Genomic DNA, 18,734 nt, shown 5'->3' on the forward strand with positions numbered 1-18,734 from the left:
AAATTCTCCGCAGAACAAATTTGGCACCTGCTCTAAGTTGACACAAGCCTGTTAGCAAGAGCTGCTAATTATGCATTTGAACTTCGCAAGTATATTTCCGGTCATTGCGAGCACAATTAGGAATGTATAAAAGCGCTGCTGCTGCGGCAATCTCTTTGACGGCACGATGTCTTCGCCCTGCAGACGATTTCTGTAAGATTGTCAGAAAGACAGTCTGCAGAGTGGTTCTGCGTTAGGGACGTCCCGAAATATTGTCGCGCTGCGGCGACTCGCTGTCGTCGGTCGCGTCGGTGGCATTGTCGGCTTAATGTGACAGAATGCTGGCCAACGACACAGCCTTCTGACTAGGGGCCAATAACCGTCGTCGTCTTCTTGTTCTCTTTTCGACGTCGGTGTCGGTTGGGCAAAGTGTGAACGAGCCTTTAGATGTTTCCACATGCTCACTGGGATCCCCAGCATGAGAAGGTTATTTACAGAAGAATAAGAATACATTGGACTGCATAGAATTATCCTTGACAAATGTCTGAGCAATTTCATTCTACCGGAACTAACACATGAGGCAGAAACCATGAGGTTAACAAAGAAACTTGAGAACGAAGTAAGGACGGTGCATCGAATTATGCAAAAACAGTGTTAGGCTTGCCATAACAAGCACGGAAACCGAGATGAGGTTCGAAAGCAAAGGGAGCTAACAGGTATACTAGGCTACATTAGGAGGAAAGAAATGCAGCCGGGCAGGATGTGTAACGTGCAGGGCAGATAAACGGTTTATTTAGGTTCATTACTTGTGCCAAGGCAAAAGGAGCACAATCAAGGACGGCAGCGATACGGGTGGTTCTATGAAGTTTGCCCGCAGAGCTTCTAATGAGCTAGTGCAAGACAGTACACTAATGTATTTAGAGATCGCAAGGAGAATCCTTCGTCCTGCAGTGGACAAATAAGTAGGCTGATGTTTATTTTTTTCTATAATAATACTCTCGATGCCTATTGGTGGCCCAGGGAAGTGCCGTTACACAATACCTAAGATTGTGGCTTAGAAGGTTGAGGGGTCGAGGTTGTTGACGATGTAAGGGAGAAGGTTCCATTTGGCGGTTGTCCACGGCAGGAATGAATTAAAATAAACGTTCGTACGGCAGTTCAGTACATGGTCTTTAAATTGGTGGTGCATGAGGGAAGATATCTAAGCCCGGACGAACATTTCTTGTTTCCGCTCAATACGCGAAATATATCTTATAGGAAAGACATAGGCGGGCACCTCGCCTTTGCGATGACAGTGTGCCCTTCAGTTGAGCTTCCCGGCAGTGACACTTGCAGTTCGCGAAAAAGTTGACTTACTAAACGTGGAGAGTGATTCTGAATGCTTACAAGTAAATACATTAGATGCCTTGTATGTGGATCCCCGACTGATTATACATACTGTAGTTTGGATAATATGAACGTTCTATATAACGTTTGAAAGTGAAACGCACGCCCGAGAAATATTGCGACGCAACAAATCTAGTGTGCGGCTAACATTGCGGAAGAAATAGGGAACCTTTGCCTGCCATGAAAAATTATTTGTAATGTTAATACCTAAGGATTTATAAGAAGGTACGGGAATAGTGACAGCTTGGTAATTTCGTAAGTAAATGGTCTAGCAGTGTTGTAACGGGAAATTATGATCATTTTTCATTTATTAACGTGATAATAATTAGGATGATGATGAGAACCATAGCGAAAATTTAGTATAAAGTAACATATATGCTCTGGCGAAATGCCAGCCGCCCATTGGTCATAAGAAAATAGTTTCAAAGTTCTTGGAGCTGTGGAATAATTCCTCCTTGCGTTGCTATTTGCTGTCCTCCTTCGTTAGCTGAGGTGGTAGAAGGAACTTCCCGGCAAGGCGTTGGTGGCAGAATCAAATCCTGTACCAGCAGGAATATTTCTTCAACTGTGAGGTTTTCCTTCTGTTACACTTCTATGGGTTTCCTTTGTAGCTTCTTGCTACAATTCAGGTGAATGACAATTTTTACCTTTTGACTATGAATGAAGGCCGCTAAATTTGCGAAATTGTGCAGTTGTGTTAAGCGACAATGTCAGGATCGCTTCTGTTTCCGTGGAATAAGCTGGACGGAATTACCCAGCATTTTTTTGGTTTAAAAGCATATATTGTTATAAACATTTGCTCGACCACCGTTTTATCAAGCTCTCTGCAAGAAGCCGCTTTTCTTTTTCCTAATAAGCATTTTTGTTGTGCACTTGTTTAAAGGGATATTTTTTTATATTTCGTCTGTGAGTGTTTATCACATGTAGACTTACTTTTGCTTTTTATTCACATCTTTTTACTCGTACCTGGAAAGCTTAAGCAGGGAGCATATGCACGTTTGTTTTCAAACCTGTTTTTCAACTTGCATGAGCCCATGTGCGCTTAACTTTTGTTTTCTGGAGTTACAAGTCAGCCAGATGGACAGTGCTTATTACCACGTGACGTTCTTTACCTGTCACCCTTTTCGTGGTAGCACGTGATCACAAAAACTCATTTTCAATATCTTGACTGCTTTTTACTCGTACCTGGAAAGCTTCAGCAGGGAGCATATGCACGTTTGTTTTCGAACCTGTTTTTCAACTTGCATGAGCCCATGTGCGCTTAATTTTTGTTTTCTGGAGTGACAAGTCAGCCAGATGGACAGTGCTTATTACCACGTGACGTTCTGTACATATCACCCTTTTCATTGTAGCACGTATCCACAAAAACTCATTTTCAATATCTTGACCGCTTTTTATTTTTGTTATGCAGAAAGGATTGTTTAAGAATAGCGCTCGGAATTTTACTTGTAATCAAGAATAGCGGTCTGATAGTCAATCTAAATCGACTGATTTCTCTAAATCTTTGGGCTTGACAACCCTCGTTGAGGAACTCCGGAGTAGCATGGGAAACCAAAATGAGAACAAGAAAGAGATCATGTTTTTTGCCGCTTGAACGCATAAGCCCGAGATTAGCTTAACAAACGTTGTAAGCGAAGGGGGCGGGGTGCGGCAACACAGCGTTTCCATGTTTTCATTGCATTTGAAGATGCTCCAGCTGGATGATCCCTTCCGCGTTGGGAGTTTGTCTTACGTTGACCAATTTGCGAAATGTAAGGATGAAATTAACTGCGGTTTCTTTTTTTATGAGGAAGATTTCTTCTGCCTTATTTTCTAGGATAAGCTTTTGATTTCTTTAAAGAGACTGACAACTGGCCAGAATTCGTTATGGGACATTGATGGAAATGAAATGAGCGGGATCTATAGTGATATAACCAATCATGAGGGAATTATAATTTTTACTGGGAAAAGAAAGTCTCAAAAACCAGCAAGCTATATTGAAAAAATGTGAACGAGATTGTACGGGAAATTTTGTACGCTATCATTACTCCATAGAATGTACCATTTTTCGTACACTGAAAGGGTACTCGTCAGCTGTATGAGTTCTCATAGGCTGAGCGAGTTCTTGTCGACTTCATGATTTGTCGTAGACTGAACAATTTCTCGTGCTACTCATCTGTATGAGATTGCATTCTTGCCAATAAACGACATTCTCCTATATCATGAACGAGTTTCTTTGTGTGAGCTCAGTGCTTGCAAGATGAACGAGCTTGTACGACCTGCAAGAGTATGAACACTAAAAATATCGGCTCTTCCTTTACGTATTCACTATAATAATGCAAACACAATTCCTGCAAGTGATTCTACATGCATCATCACTTTTGGGGACCTTACTGCAGTCTTGTCTTGCTGTAATTCTTTGTTCACAGTTCTACGGTAATGAGTAACCTTGAGGTGAAATTGTCAGACTGAGTAATGTTTTGTATTTGTAAATAAAAGAGTATACATTAAGCAGGTTCCTTTGACAGCCATTCAAGGTTCATTTAATAGTGATGTCATCAAAATTCAAGCAACAGCATTTCGTGCATCTCACAAGGGTTGCTTATTGGGCCTTCTAATGGTGCTTTGATACACCCAGTCTTCTGACAGATGACCACTGGAATGTATTGCTAGAGTGAGAGCTTGGAGATCATCTGAAAAAGTAAAAAAGCAACAATTTGTTTTCTCTTAAGCAATACTATAACGCAAAGGCAAAAGCAATTTCGCCTACATGCACACAGGTAAGAGTGCTCCAGCATTCACAACATATAGGATACTGATCAAGGTTTGTTAAACATAAGTGGTTTCCGGCAATGCTTATGACTCCTAATGGAACATGAATTATTGTAGTAGAATAACCTGTCAGATTAGCCGGCCGAGGAAACGAGTGCTATCAAAGTAGAAAAGAAGGACAATTGCACTGTTTCATTAACAAGCATTACTAGTATTGAAGCAATAGAAGTAACAAGCCGAAAATCAAATTTTTTTTAAACCGCACAAATAGGTCGAGCGAACTACATTTCTTGGAAACTACCCCTCTGCCAGCAACGCAACAACCATTGTGGCGTAATGGCTTTGACATTGCTCTGCTAAGCTAAAAGAAGCAGCATAAAACCCCGGCCACAACACCCACACTTCTATGGGGCCAAAATTTTAAAAAATATAAGGTGAATTCGGCGCACTGTAAAGAGCCCCGTGTGTGCAGTATTAATCCGGAATCCCCCTCTAAAGTGTCCTAATAATCTTACTGTGTATTTGGCAGATAAAATTTCAGAATTTAAATTACTTAGGGAATTGTACATGCATAAGGACAAGTACTTGTGTAGAATCATCTGATAGCACCTACGTTTAACAATATTTCATACTTTCCAAAATAAAGAATTGTCAGATGGTTTGAGAAAATATCTGTTTATGCCAAAACTATTGCCGTTAGTTTTATATGGCCCATTCTGCCTTAATTTCTTTTTAGCTAATTATATGTGCAGTGCAGGTGCTCACTCTGCCTAAAAGATTGGCACGGCTCGTTAAAGTGCATGGTATTGTTTCAAGCGACCGCACAAGCTTGCTTTACAAATGTTCACTTATTCAAATGGTTTTCACACTTGTTGACATCGCAGACTCCTGGGCAGGATCACTAGTCACACATGGTCCCGTTTTATCTGTTGTTGTCCACAAAATGACACTGATGAAGACATTAACCTGAGTTTGTTGTTGTTAATCCATCCTGTTTCATAAATGATGAATTTAAGGCCACTGGCCCAAGTCAAGCCAACATAGCTCCTGTTCAGGCAGCTTAAGTTCGTGGTCTTGCCTCAGAAAGAGCTCACTGTTGACACGTTTCTTGGTGAGCGTCACCCTCGTCACCGTTGATGGAATCGCCACATTGTTCATTCCTTATTGCAGAATGGCAGTTGCAGGATTAGTGGGCTCGTAGGAAGAAACCTCTAGCTAACTTTGTGGTTTCAACGGGCTGTTTTGGTTTTAATACATCAAGTTTTATTGAGACTGTCTGCATATGTCGTCCTTTAGTGTTGCCGTGAAGTTGACATTTAGCTGTATATCACTGAAGACACAATTAATGATCTGCTGTGGTTTCTTGCAAAGAATGCTCAAGTTTGCAAGCCCTTGCTTTTCAGTCAGTCGGCACTGAGCTCTTGCTGGTGGCAATTTCTTGCCAGCTAGCCGAATTATCTTGTGGCACCACGCTGACACTACCGATGCCTTCAAATGCAGACTTTATGTCGCTTTGCAAGTCTGTTTGAAGGAAAAGTGACAAAGATATATGTTCTGGATGTGAGACGAACCAGTAAGTCTCGGTTACAATGTTCTGACAATAAGTTCCGTAGAACGTGGTGTCATAGATTCAACGAAACTCACTTGGTCATGTAACATAATTTGTGAAGTTGCGGTCAGTGACGAAGCAAGTGATTATCATAACGTTATAGATGAGGCGAATTTGCGTCAAACCTTTACCTCCTACACACCTAACTTAAGATTTAACCAAGATTCGGCACTTTGTTTCACTGGTATCTAGAATAGCCACCTGTGAGTGTCACCTTTTCATCAACCACGCTTGCAAAGCCTTATCCTGAAAAGTGTGCATTTGAAGACATCAGTAGTGTGAGCATGGGACATCAGATAATTCAGCAAGCTGGGAAGAAATTACTGACAGCACAAGTAGACTCTTACACAAAGGTACTCGCCTTTCGGGTGTATATCTGCCACACAACAAGAATCCTCATCTGTCTTGCTTGCATTTTCTTTCTTGTAAACGCCGCGCCCGCTGCATTCCTGTCGGGAACGCTATGTCGTGCTGCTAACGTGCATGCCGTTCGTTACTGGGAGTGCCGGGCTCGCAGCGTTAAAGCAAGGAAATGCGGACAAGAGAGATGCCGCTTATCGTTGTGTGCCAAAATACAACGCAAAGGGTGTAATATGGTTTCAGAGTGTATGCGAACAGAAAATGAAGGGCATCCAAGGTGATCACTTCACATGATCATGAACGATTCTGCAACTACGCGATAAAGAGACAAGCATTACCCTCTATTCCAATCCGCTAATCAATTCCTCGCTGTGCAATCGCCCTTTTTTCTTGCACTTTCAGTGTTCGCAATGCAGATGCTGTATTCAAGCATTGCCATCGGTTTGATGGGCACCATATACATCGGTCTGTCAATTAGGGTTTAACGTACTTCCTATGACAACATTGATCCGTCTGTTCCCAAAAAGTTGCCCACTGCAATTTGGTGGGGTTTTACTGCGGTTGATTTGTAATAAAAGCGTTGTATATCTACAAGCATTAAAGTTGCATTAGAAACGATTTTTCGAGCTTTACTAATACTTTACTTTACTAATCGTTACTAATATGGATGAGATAGTTCAAGTAGCTGAGGAGTTCTATAGAGATTTACATACTACCAGTGCCACCCACGACGATCGTGGAAGCGAAAATAGCCTAGAGGAATTCGAAATCCCGCAGGTAACGCCAGAAGAAGTAAAGAAAGCCTTAGGAGCTATGCAAAGGGGGAAGGCAGCTGGGGAGGATCAGGTAACAGCAGATTTGTTGCAGGATGGTGGTCAGATTGTTCTAGAGAAACTGGCCACCCTGTATACGCAATGCCTCATAACCTCGAGCGTACCGGAATCTTGGAAGAACGCTAACATAGTCCTAATCCATAAGAAAGGGGACGCCAAAGACTTGAAAAATTATAGACCGATCAGCTTACTGTCCGTCGCCTACAAAGTATTTACTAAGGTAATCGCAAATAAAATCAGGAACACCTTAGACTTCTGTCAACCAAAGGACCAAGCAGGATTCCGTAAAGGCTACTCAACAATAGACCGTAATCACACTATCAATCAGGTGATAGAAAAATGTGCAGAATATAACCAACCCATATATATAGCTTTCATTGATTACGAGAAAGCGTTTGATTCAGTCGAAAACTCAGCAGTTATGGAGGCATTACGGAATCAGGGTGTAGATGAGCCATATGTAAAAATACTGGAAGATATGTATTGCGGCTCGACAGCCACCGTAGTCCTCCACAAAGAAAGCAACAAAATCCCAATAAAGAAAGGCGTCAGACAGGGAGATACGATCTCTCCAATGCTATTCCCCGCATGTTTACAGGAGGTATTCAGAGACCTGGAGTGGGAAGAATGGGGGATAAAAGTTGATGGAGAATACCTTAGCAACTTGCGATTCGCTGATGATATTGTCTTGCTTAGTAACTCAGGAGACCAATTGCAATGCATGCTCACTGACCTGGAGAGGCAAAGCAGAAGGGTGGGTCTGAAAATTAATCTGCAGAAAACTAAAGTAATGTTTAACAGTCTCGGAAGAGAACAGCAGTTTACGATAGGTAGCGAGGCACTGGAAGTGGTAAGGGAATACATCTACTTAGGGCAGGTAGTGACCACGGATCCGGATCATGAGACTGAAATAACCAGAAGAATAAGAATGGGCTGGGGTGCGTTTGGCAGGCATTCTCAAATCATGAACAGCAGGTTGCCACTATCCCTCAAAAGGAAAGTGTATAACAGCTGTGTGTATACTGTATAACAGCTCACATATGGGGCAGAAACCTGGAGGCTTACGGAAAGGGTTCTGCTGAAATTGAGGACGACGCAACGAGCTATGGAAAGAATGATCGGTGTAACGTTAAGGGATAAGAAAAGAGCAGATTGGGTGAGGCAACAAACGCGGGTAAATGACATCTTAGTTGAAATAAAGAAGAAGAAATGGACATGGGCCGGACATGTAATGAGGAGGGGAGATAACCGATGGTCATTAAGGGTTACGGACTGGATTCCAAGGGAAGGGAAGCGTAGCAGGGGGCGGCAGAAAGTTAGGTGGGCGGATGACATTAAGACGTTTGCAGGGACAACATGGCCACAATTAGTACATGACTGGGGTAGTTGGAGAAGTATGGGAGAGTCCTTTGCCCTGCAGCGGGCGTAACTAGGCTGCTGCTGCTGCTGCTGCTGATGGTGATGATATCTACAAGCGTTAAAGTTGCATTAGATATGATTCTTCTTTCGAGCTTATGTATGCAGAATAAAAAAAATTGGCGCAGCTTCCTGTTTCAGATGTATATTTTGGATGTCCTAGTACAAGCACGATATCTTCCTATTTACCATTTTGCTGTTACAAAGACTTTTATCTTATGCGAAAATTAGAATCTTTTTAAATGCGAGCCTATTGCAAAACCAGCGCTGCCCAGTGCGTTTTCTGTGCAGTTTCGGCACTGGGAACGCTGTAAATGCGCCGGAAGCGAAGATATTTCACTGGGTGGCACACGCTGCGACGCTTAGAGTGCTAGGTTCATTTTGATTTGCAATGGCTCTGTGCTGGGGCAACGCTGGCATCGCTGTATTTCACTGGTACTAGTGTGCAGCGCACTGGATGCAGAGGTTGTTGGCGGCACACTGGAACCATAGAGAAAGGGATTGAACAAGAGCGGACACTCGGCGAAAATTGGAAACGGGAAACACCTCACGCTATACTTTTAACATCGACGAATTGGGGCCGCGAGCATCGAGAAAAAGAAGAATGTGAAATGAGATTAACAGAAATTGTTTTATTTTTTTATTCTTTCCCGGAAAAATTAAAAATATCTGCGTATAAATTAAGTTAAACTTTGCGGCTTACTTTCGTTGCCTAGTGACAGCCGAACTGGCGAATGACGAGCCAAATGTTTACGTCATACGTCAGACTCACCGCCGAAGCGAGAGAGAGCGGCCGCGCATCTGAGCGTTGGACAGTTCAGGCGCCCGTCTGCCTGTTTTTCTATTTTGGTATTTAGCCTGGTTTGGTGGCCTCCCGGCGAATTATTGCGCTCATTCGGAACTTCGACAAGGCAGTACTGCACTATTGGACTACGGCAAGGTGAGAAACTTTGTTCGACAGTCTGCGACGCACTTCAAGCAATTAGGCTTACTGCCCGGCAACTAGGCTAGACTTATTTATTTATTTATTTATTTATTTATTGTACCCTCAAGGCATACAAGCATTATAGAGGGGAGGGGGTCAATCATTCAACATAAGTTCAGTTATTTGCACATACACAATCAAAAATTTCAAAAAATGGGAATGAATGTAATTTCTAATAACAAAAATTCACACTGTCATGCACGGCTTTATACAATGATTACGGCAAGAACATACCATTGTAACCGATTGAGACACCAAAAGATGAAGTTTCCAACCAACATAGAGAAAAAAAAAAGTTAGAATGCGTTAAATTTCGCTGGAAAGAGCATCACGAAAATGGTCACAGTTGGTAATGTTAACTAATGAGGCGGGAAGATTGTTCCAGTCGAGGCTGGTTTTGGGCAGGAAAGAGTGCGAGTATGTTGCAGTGTTTTGGTGAGGAACGTGGACTTTATGGTTGTGATCAAGTCGAGATGAAACAAAATTAGGCGGTTTAATCAGACGCGTCCTAAGAACATGATTATGATGATAGATCTTATGAAACAATGCAAGTCGAGATAGTTTCCGTCTATTTGCAAGCGGGGGCAGATTAAGTGTTGATTTCATGTTAGTTACGCTGGAAGTTCGATGATAGTCACTTAGGATGAAACGTGCTGAGCGATTCTGCATTGCCTCCAAGTTATTGGTAAGAGTTGCAAGGCCAGGGTCCCAGATTGACGATGCATATTCAAGGTTAGATCGGACATAAGTGATATACAGCTGTCGCTTGAGTGATGAAGGTGCGAGAGAGAAGTTCCTTTTCAGGTACCCAAGCATGCGATTGGCCTTTGAAGTTACGTGCTCGATGTGGTACTTCCATGAAAGGTCATTAGTAATATGTACACCGAGGTATTTATAGGTAGTTACAGATTCTAACGCCGTGCTGTGAAGAAGGTAGTTTGGGCAAGGCATGTTATTACGCGCTACTCTCATTGATTTACATTTAAGAATGTTAAGCTTCATTTTCCACGTTTGACACCAAGCAGAAATATTATTTAGGTCACTTTGAAGGATTATTGTGTCAGTGTAATTAGAAATGTTGCGGTAGATAACACAATCATCAGCAAAAAGACAGACAGAAGAAGCTATGCTAGTAGGTAAATCATTAATATAAATCAAAAATAGTAATGGGCCTAAGACTGAACCCTGTGGCACTCCGGCGGAAACAGGTGCCTCCAGGGAATCGGTTCCATTCACCGTGACGAATTGAGTCCGATTAGAAAGAAAGTCGCGTATCCAGTTCAGTACTAAAGGGTCAATGTTTAGGCTGGTTAGTTTTAGTATAAGGAGCTCATGGTTTACACTATCAAAGGCTTTCGCAAAATCCAAGTATATGCAATCAGTAATGAGGCCGGCATCAAGGAACGCGTGAAGGTCATTAGTAAATGTTAGTAGCTGTGTTTCACAAGAAAAATGTTTACGAAAACCATGCTGGGATGGATGGAAAAAGTTATTCGTCTCCAAGAAGTTAACTAAGTGAGTAAATATGACATGTTCTAATATTTTGCAGGGAACAGATGTTAGTGATATCGCACGATAATTGCTTGGGTTGTGTGCGTCACCAGACTTGTAAAAAGGCACGACCTTGGCTACTTTCCAATCCTTGGGCAAGCATCCATCGTTGAGTGATTTGGTGAAAATGTAATTCAAAATGATAGAGCTGTACTCATTAGTGTTTTGCAAGAATTTAGCGTTGATGCCATCCCGACCACATGAAGATGATCGTTTTAGTCTGTTAATAATAGCACGAATGCCGGCTGGGTCAAGCATGATGGGATCCATAGCTGTAAGATGTGCTCTCGGATAAGAAGGAAGAGTGAATATTGGGTCCCAGCACAAGTTTGTGAAGGTGTCATTAAAGATTGAGGCGCAAAGATGCTTCGGAACTGGTTCACCATTGTTATTGAGAGATACGTCGTTGTTATTGCTGGTTTTCATTGTGTTCCAAAAGCGTTTAGGGTTAGTTTTGAGTAAGGACGGAAGCGTTGAATGAAAAAAGGTAAATTTTGCCGTTTTCAGAGCCTCTGAATATGCCGTAGAAGCGGCTTTGTATACAGCCCATCTCTCTGGGTTAGGCGATTTTTTCGCACTATGAAACAGCCTGCTTTTTTTGTTTGATAACCGCTTGAGATATCTGTTATACCAGGGAGCGTTAGTGTTGTCGTAAACAGCTCCTAAAGGAATAAATTTGTTAGTTAGATCGACTACTTTTGTTCTAAAAGAATTCCAAAGTTCTTCGAAGGACTGCTCATTGTAGGTTGAAATTAAGTTGTCAAGGAAGGAGGAAAGTTCAATGTTAATAGCATCGTAATTGCCACAGTTGTAGTCCCGTATTTGTTTGAGCCGTTTTTGTGCACGTGTAGATGGAATAGACAATGTAAAATGAAGAACATCATGGTCACTTAATCCAGGCACATGAGTAACTAGTGACGTCATATCAGGAGCAGATGTAAGGACGAGATCGAGTAAGGACGAAGTAGTGGGTGTTACACGCGTCGGTAGGTGAACAATCTGTGATAGGTGAAAGTCAGTACATGTGTTAAGAAATGTTACCGCGTCCACGCATGCTGGTTCTGAAAAGGGACACAACTGGGACCATCTGATCGTGGGAAAGTTAGTCACCTAGAATAAAAAGTGGTACACCAGGGAAACGCACAACAATCTGGTTTAAACAATCATGAAAATCTGCACAAAAAGTGTGACCCGAGGTAGGGGGACGGTAGCAAGCACCGAAGATCAGTTTTTTTAAATTAAGAGTAATGCAGCACCACACTATTTCTAGATTGCTACTAATATGGATAGGATAAGATTCAATGTTTTCATTAATGGCAATGAGAACGCCTCCACCCATTCTATCAGTGCGATCACGACGATAAACATTAAATTTTTTGTTACACTGAAATAACTCCGAATAAGATATATGGCTAGAAAGCCAGGTTTCTGTTAGTACGACAAGATCAGCATTACAGTCATTAATTAACGCATTTAAGTTATCTTTTTTGGGGTAGAAACTGCGTATATTAGTAAATAGCACAGACGCACCAACTGTCGGGTCACCTCCCCTCATCCTGTCCTAGCTAGTGCCAGAGTACACCTTACCCGACCGAGTTGATTTTAAGGACGGCTTTTCAGCCCTGTGTGCATCAGGAATAGGACTCTGTTCGTGCACCTTGTCTTCGACAGAGATATAGATGTAACATTTATTATCAATGAGAAGTTTGTTATGGCGCAGTTTGAACTTCGTGTTAAGTGCCTTGCCGAATTCCAGTAGTTTTTTACGAGCCAGTCGCGTCGCAGGTGAAAAGTCTTCACTGATGCTAACCACGTCATCTTTGAGCAAGGTTCGTTTAGAAAGAACAGCCTCCTTGGTTTTGGACGCACAGAACTTGACAATTATTGGTCTATTTTTTTCGCGCGTAAAACGACCGATTCGGTGGACACGCGCTATTTGGTCTGCTGATAAGCACATCTCCAGTTTGTCAGAAGCAAACCGAACAATTTTTTCTTCGGACTGACTCCATGTCTCTGACGCGTCATCGGCCATTCCAAAGAATAATAAATTATCACGTCGCGACCGATCTTCTGCTTCGTCTAATCGCGAATGGGCCGCGAAGGAGTCATCTTGCACACGCCGAAGTTCCCGGCGCGTGGCTGTCATTTCTTGCTCCCAGTTTTGAAACACAGCAGTTTGCTCTTCGACTGCATCTAGGCGCAGACTGCTTGTGACGCAGTTAACGAAAAACAGCGTGGCCGTCGTGGAGCATTTAATTTGAATTAAAGAATCGCACTGGGAGATCTTTGCGACGCTTCCTATAAGCCCCAATATTGTTTTAACTAATTTCGGCAGTTTTTGGGCACGCTAGTCGCACAGGGTGCTGTGACGCAGTTTCGCGTGTATTGAATTTTACTGTGACAAGTTTTGGCGCTTTCTCTGACTGCCAGCATTATTGAAACTTATTTCATAGCTTTTTGGGCTACCTTTCGAGCGCAGTGGGCGCGCCTGGCGCTGTGACTCGGTTAGCGAAAATCAGCTCGGCCGTGGTGCGCGGTTTCGCGCTTTAATGCACTGACAAGTTCATGGCGCTTTTCTTTCTCTGACGCCCAACATTGTTGAAAATTATTTTCGATACTTTTATGTTATGAGGCCCGCTCGCCGCGCCTGTTGTGACGCAGCGAAAAGCAGCTCGGCCGTGGTGACAGTTTGGCGCGTACCGAATCTTATTCCGACAAATTTGTCGCAATTTTTATGTCCCCGCAACAATTTAAGCCTTCTTTCGGTACCCACGCTTGTCGAAAACGCGACGAGCAATCGTCAAGAGTGATAACACGGGAGTGCGTTGCTTGCGCCTGCAGAACGCGCAAGAGATAAGCCAAGGAGCTCAAACGCCAGGAACTAGTAATTTGAAAATTCCGTCTTCTGAACGGCACCCACGCATTTTGTCTTGAGTGCGAATAATATATGGGGTTTTACGTGCCAAAACCACTTTCTGATTATGAGGCACGCCGTAGTGGGGGACTCCGGAAATTTTGACTACCTGGGGTTCTTTAACGTGCACCTAAATCTAAGTACACGGGTGTTTTCGCATTTCGCCCCCATCGAAATGCGGCCGCCGTGGCCGGGATTCGATCCCGCGACCTCGTGCTCAGCAGCCTAACACCATAGCCACTGAGCAACCGCGGCGGGTGTCTTGAGTGCGAGTAGAAGGAATTTTGCGAACGTCCAGCATGCTCTGATTGAGAGCCTGTGTTGTGGCCACCTCTGTGTATTCGTAGTGTACTATCGCGTGGGTTGTAGCCAAGTTCGCGAAACGCGCCATTGCCCGCGCATTCGTGCTATTAAAGTGCAGGAAATAAGTATTGGGAAGAGGGGAATGCTTGGAATTAAAATGTGTTTGTGGTATGTACGGTATTGCTTGGGATTGGTCGGGTATTTTCTACTCCGTGTGTGTAAATACGAACTGCTTTTGTTCGTACTGCCGCCCACTCACCACTTTCGCACGCTTCGTCTCTACAGGCATTATTCTTAGATGTTAATACCAAAATAACGCTTGTAATTTTTTCAGCTCACATCGTCTGGTGGAGCTTCCTGCGGAAACTACTGCTGCTTACCTGGTGCCACAACGCTGGACGAATGCACAAAGCCCGCGACGAGCATTTACAAAGAATAAAATAAACGTTAATTTTTCCGCATTTCACAAGGTGTTTTGCGTCTTTATGAAATTGCACGTGTCACATTTTCAATGGAGGCTTGTGAAGATCGTTCGCAATCAATTTTACTTAATAAAATAATTTGCATGTAAATATTTATTAAATAAAAAGTATGTAAATAAATATTTGCTGCAAAAGCAAAAACAAAAACAAAAAAACGGAGCCGGCGTGACGCGCACCAGCTACAATTCAAAACGCGCGCGCACAAAACCGAAACGGGAAGTGTGCTTCAGGTTTTAACATCCACGGCTTGGTGCGCTGCAGTCGATTTGGCCGCTGGGCTGTATGGGAGTCTCCGCTATTGTTGTATTGCTTTCTCTATGCTGGAACGCTGGGTGCTAGAGCCAGTGCGAAATGCGCTGGGGGCACTAAAAAAGGTTTGCCGTCGCTTGTACACTGGCAAGCTGTGCGCTGGGGCCAGTATCGAGACCGTTGGAGAGACAGTGGTTGTTGGACGCTGGGAACGTGGCGCACTGGGCCGCACTTCAGCGCTGGGAGCTGCAATGGCTGCAACGCCCGGCGACAGGCAGACTCCGCGACAGGGATTTGTTGTGCACGGAGGGCGACTCCGTGAACGTGCATACATGGGTGCGAACAAATACGCCATGAGAAAAAAAAATTAATAACCTCAGGTTGAAAGTTGCTTCGACGATCGGCCAGATATCTGGATGTCGGCGTGTATACAGGGGTTGTTATCGGAAATCGGAGTTCTCAACGGGCGAATCTAGTTTGCTGCTACATTATCCCAAAACATTAATGTCTATATCGAACAGCGTTCCGTATAAAAGCAGCTGCATTATCAAAGCACGGCTGCACGAACCGTTTTGATTGAGTTGCCGCAATCACCACGCCAACTCGACTTGATGCGCGTACGTTCATCTCAAACACGCTGGTACAACGCACAGAAATGACATTTTCGAGACTATAGCGTAGCCTGTGCACGGAAGCAGGTTTTGTGAATCTTCGTGGATCTTGTGCCAGCCACTGACATGGTGTTTTGCTCGCAGAAGATGTGTGTATATATCAAAAAGCTTACGCTCAGCCATCGCGGATCGCGCTACCGTAAAGAATTGATATCCGACAATCGGTAGGTGTGGTACGTTTCGTTTCCACTTATACAAGAGTGCCGAGCACATATTGAACTATTGGCTGGTAATTCCGAGACCTGCCGGCTGGTGAGTCCGAACCGCGCCAACATTAAAAGTTGTATTTAAGGCAGACCAAAGGGAAACTGCATGCTGATCGATCGAGTTCTATAGAGATTTATACAGTACCAGTGGCACCCACGACGATAATAGAAGAGAAAATAGTCTAGAGGAATTCTAAATCCCAAAGGTAACGCCGGAAAAAGTAAAGAAAGCCTTGGGAGATATGCAAAGGGTGAAGGCAGCTGGGGAGGATCCGGTAACAGCAGATTTGTTGAAGGATGGTGGACAGATTGTTCTAGAGAAACTGGGCACCCTGTATACGCAATGCCTAATGACCTTGAGAGGGCTAGTTTCACGGTTAACTTAATCTGTCACAGATTTCCTTCTCGGTGCATCACGGTCGCATTCAGAAATATTTAGGGCACTGGGCCATCAGTCTTATATCGGTTGAAAACAGCTACATCACGAATTCCAGCTAATGAAACTCTGTCAACATACATGCAAGTGAAGTCGTTTGATCGTCCTCTTAAACGAGCTGCTGAAAGCTGTTTTGCAATGCTGTGCCAACAGAGGTTGTTAATAAGCCCAATGAGTTGCGGACTTTGCAAAAAACTGATTTTTTTATTTTTGAGGCTGACAATTCCCCATGCATTTTTATTTTATAACATATGTGCAGCAATATATTTGCATACCTGCACTGCATATGCCACACTGTTTAAAAGAGGTAAGTGGTATTCCAAGCTGTGCTGTCCCCCGCAGGGGCGTCTGCGTCAGCAGGCGTTTGGTGTGTTGCGACACCACGTACCCGAGCACATGGGCGTTGGACCCTCCCGCGTGTAGCCGTGCGTGGCTTAGCCGTGTCCGGGGAAAAGGGGATCCTGGGGGTTGAGCCAATGCCGGGTGTTTGGACCTTTACGGCCCCTCGGCGGCGGCAACACACCTCTTTGGCCTCTGCTACACGTAGACGGCACCCCCGACTGACCCACTCGGGGGAAATCGGTAGTCGCTTTTTCCTGTCTCTCTCTTCTCAAACCTTCGTCTTTATCTCTTACTTTACATCTTTCCTGTCTTCTTCTCTCTTCTATTTACTTCCTTTCTCCTTGGCGGCAAGGGTTAACCCTGTGTGGCTATCCAACCTTGGGTACACCATATTCGGTTATAGTGATGGCGTACGACTGGCGTCGTGCAGACTTGTATGCAAGCTCTGCCGCGTCCCCTCGTTGGGCTCCGTGGTGGGCGGTCGGCGCTGTTGCCGAATGTACACATATTTTCATGGAAACTTCCTTCCCCTCCCTTGTTGATCGCCCTCAGAAGCGAGGGCGCACCGAAGATGTCTTCAAGTTTTTATGCGAAGCATATTACGAGGGCTCAACCCAGCTCCTCAGGCGCGGCGGTGACCATGAAATCACGTGACACCGTGACGCCACGACAGAGGAGAAGTGGCTTTGGCTCAACTCTTGCAAGACGGGCTGGGTGGGAATCGAACCAGGGTCTCCGGAGTGTGGGACGGAGACGCTACCACTGAGCCACGAGTACAACGCTTCAAAGCGGTACAAAAGCGCCTCTAGTGAATGCGGTGTTGCCTTAGAAACGCGCTGTTTCTAAGGCGTGCGTCTCTTGCTCAGGTGCACATTTCGTTGCCGCGCCGAACGCTGCTTTGCTCGACGCTCACCGCGTCCAATGCGGGGCGCGTAGTCGCTGCCCTGTAGCCCATTGTCTTACACCCCTTGGCGGGTCGACGGGAACGCTGTCGCGTTCCACTCTTGAAGGCGAAGAAGTAATGCATGAGTTGTTTCTTCGTCTAGCCGAACCAAATATAGCCAAGCAACAGCAGTTCACCAGGCTAAACAGTGGTTCAACAACTAAAATAAAGGCTAGTATGCTTCGCATCCTGGGCTTAACCTTACCTAAGCCACAGCCATTTTTTTGGACACCAAATCCACAATTTTCCGCGGTTCCACGTTATCCACTCTGAAAAGCCAAACAAAGCAGTTCGAAATATTTCACCATTCCTTGTCTCAAAGTCCTTGACTGATGTTTTTGGTCCAGGTTACAAGGTGTCGAGAATGGGAAGCGGTGACCTCCTCTTGGAGCTCCGCGATCTGAAACAATATGAGAATATACAGAAACTAGTGTCATTTGGGGAGACCCCTATAACAGTAACCCCACACCGTACAATGAACACCACCCGTGGTGTTGTGTCAGATGATGATTTGATTGACCTAACTGAGGCGGAGCTCCTGGAGGGCTTCAGCGAACAAAATGTGATCAACGTCAGAAGAATTAAGATGAGGCGGGATGGTAAAGAGATTCAGACGAAGCACCTAATAATTACTTTTGGATCAAGTATCTTGCCCGAGTCAATCGAGGCCGGGTACATCAAACTCCGTGTTAGGCCGTACGTGCCAAACCCACTCCGCTGTTTCAAATGCCAGCGCTTCGGTCACAGCTCGCAGAGCTGCCGAGGCCGCCAGACTTGTGCTAAATGTAGTGCTCAAGAACACACCTCTAAAGCTTGTGAGAACCCTTTCCACTGTGTAAACTGTGACGGGGATCACGCCGCGTTCTCGCGGTCGTGCCCCTCATGGAAGAAGGAAAAAGAAATAGTAACGATCAAAGTAAAGGAGAATATATCCTCCAAAGAGGCACGCAGGCGGGTAGTGTACCTGCCAAAGAAAAGGTTTGCCGAAGTGGCGCGTCAGGGGGCAGCGTCACAGCGGCCTCCGGTGGCTGTCCGACCCACAGGCAGCGAGTCGGCAGTTACGCCATCTGCCCCCGCGGCAGTTGCAGCTAGCGCTGCTCCGCCTACTCAGCAAACGGGGCCATCGACCCCGAAGGTGGACGCAGCCGAGGCTGCCCCGACCGCCGCGGCCCTTCCCAGCGCTGGCAACAGCCGGCGCAGCCAAATCCCCCAGGGTGCCCCGGGCTGGTGGGCACAGGGGTCTTGCCCTCCAAGGTGGGACCTTCCCCGGTAACTTCTCGCTCGCAAGAGCATGTGTCCGGCACCTCACTAGAGGCAA

This window comes from Dermacentor albipictus, chromosome 2 (genome assembly GCF_038994185.2).
Source record: "Dermacentor albipictus isolate Rhodes 1998 colony chromosome 2, USDA_Dalb.pri_finalv2, whole genome shotgun sequence".
Taxonomy (NCBI): domain Eukaryota; kingdom Metazoa; phylum Arthropoda; class Arachnida; order Ixodida; family Ixodidae; genus Dermacentor; species Dermacentor albipictus.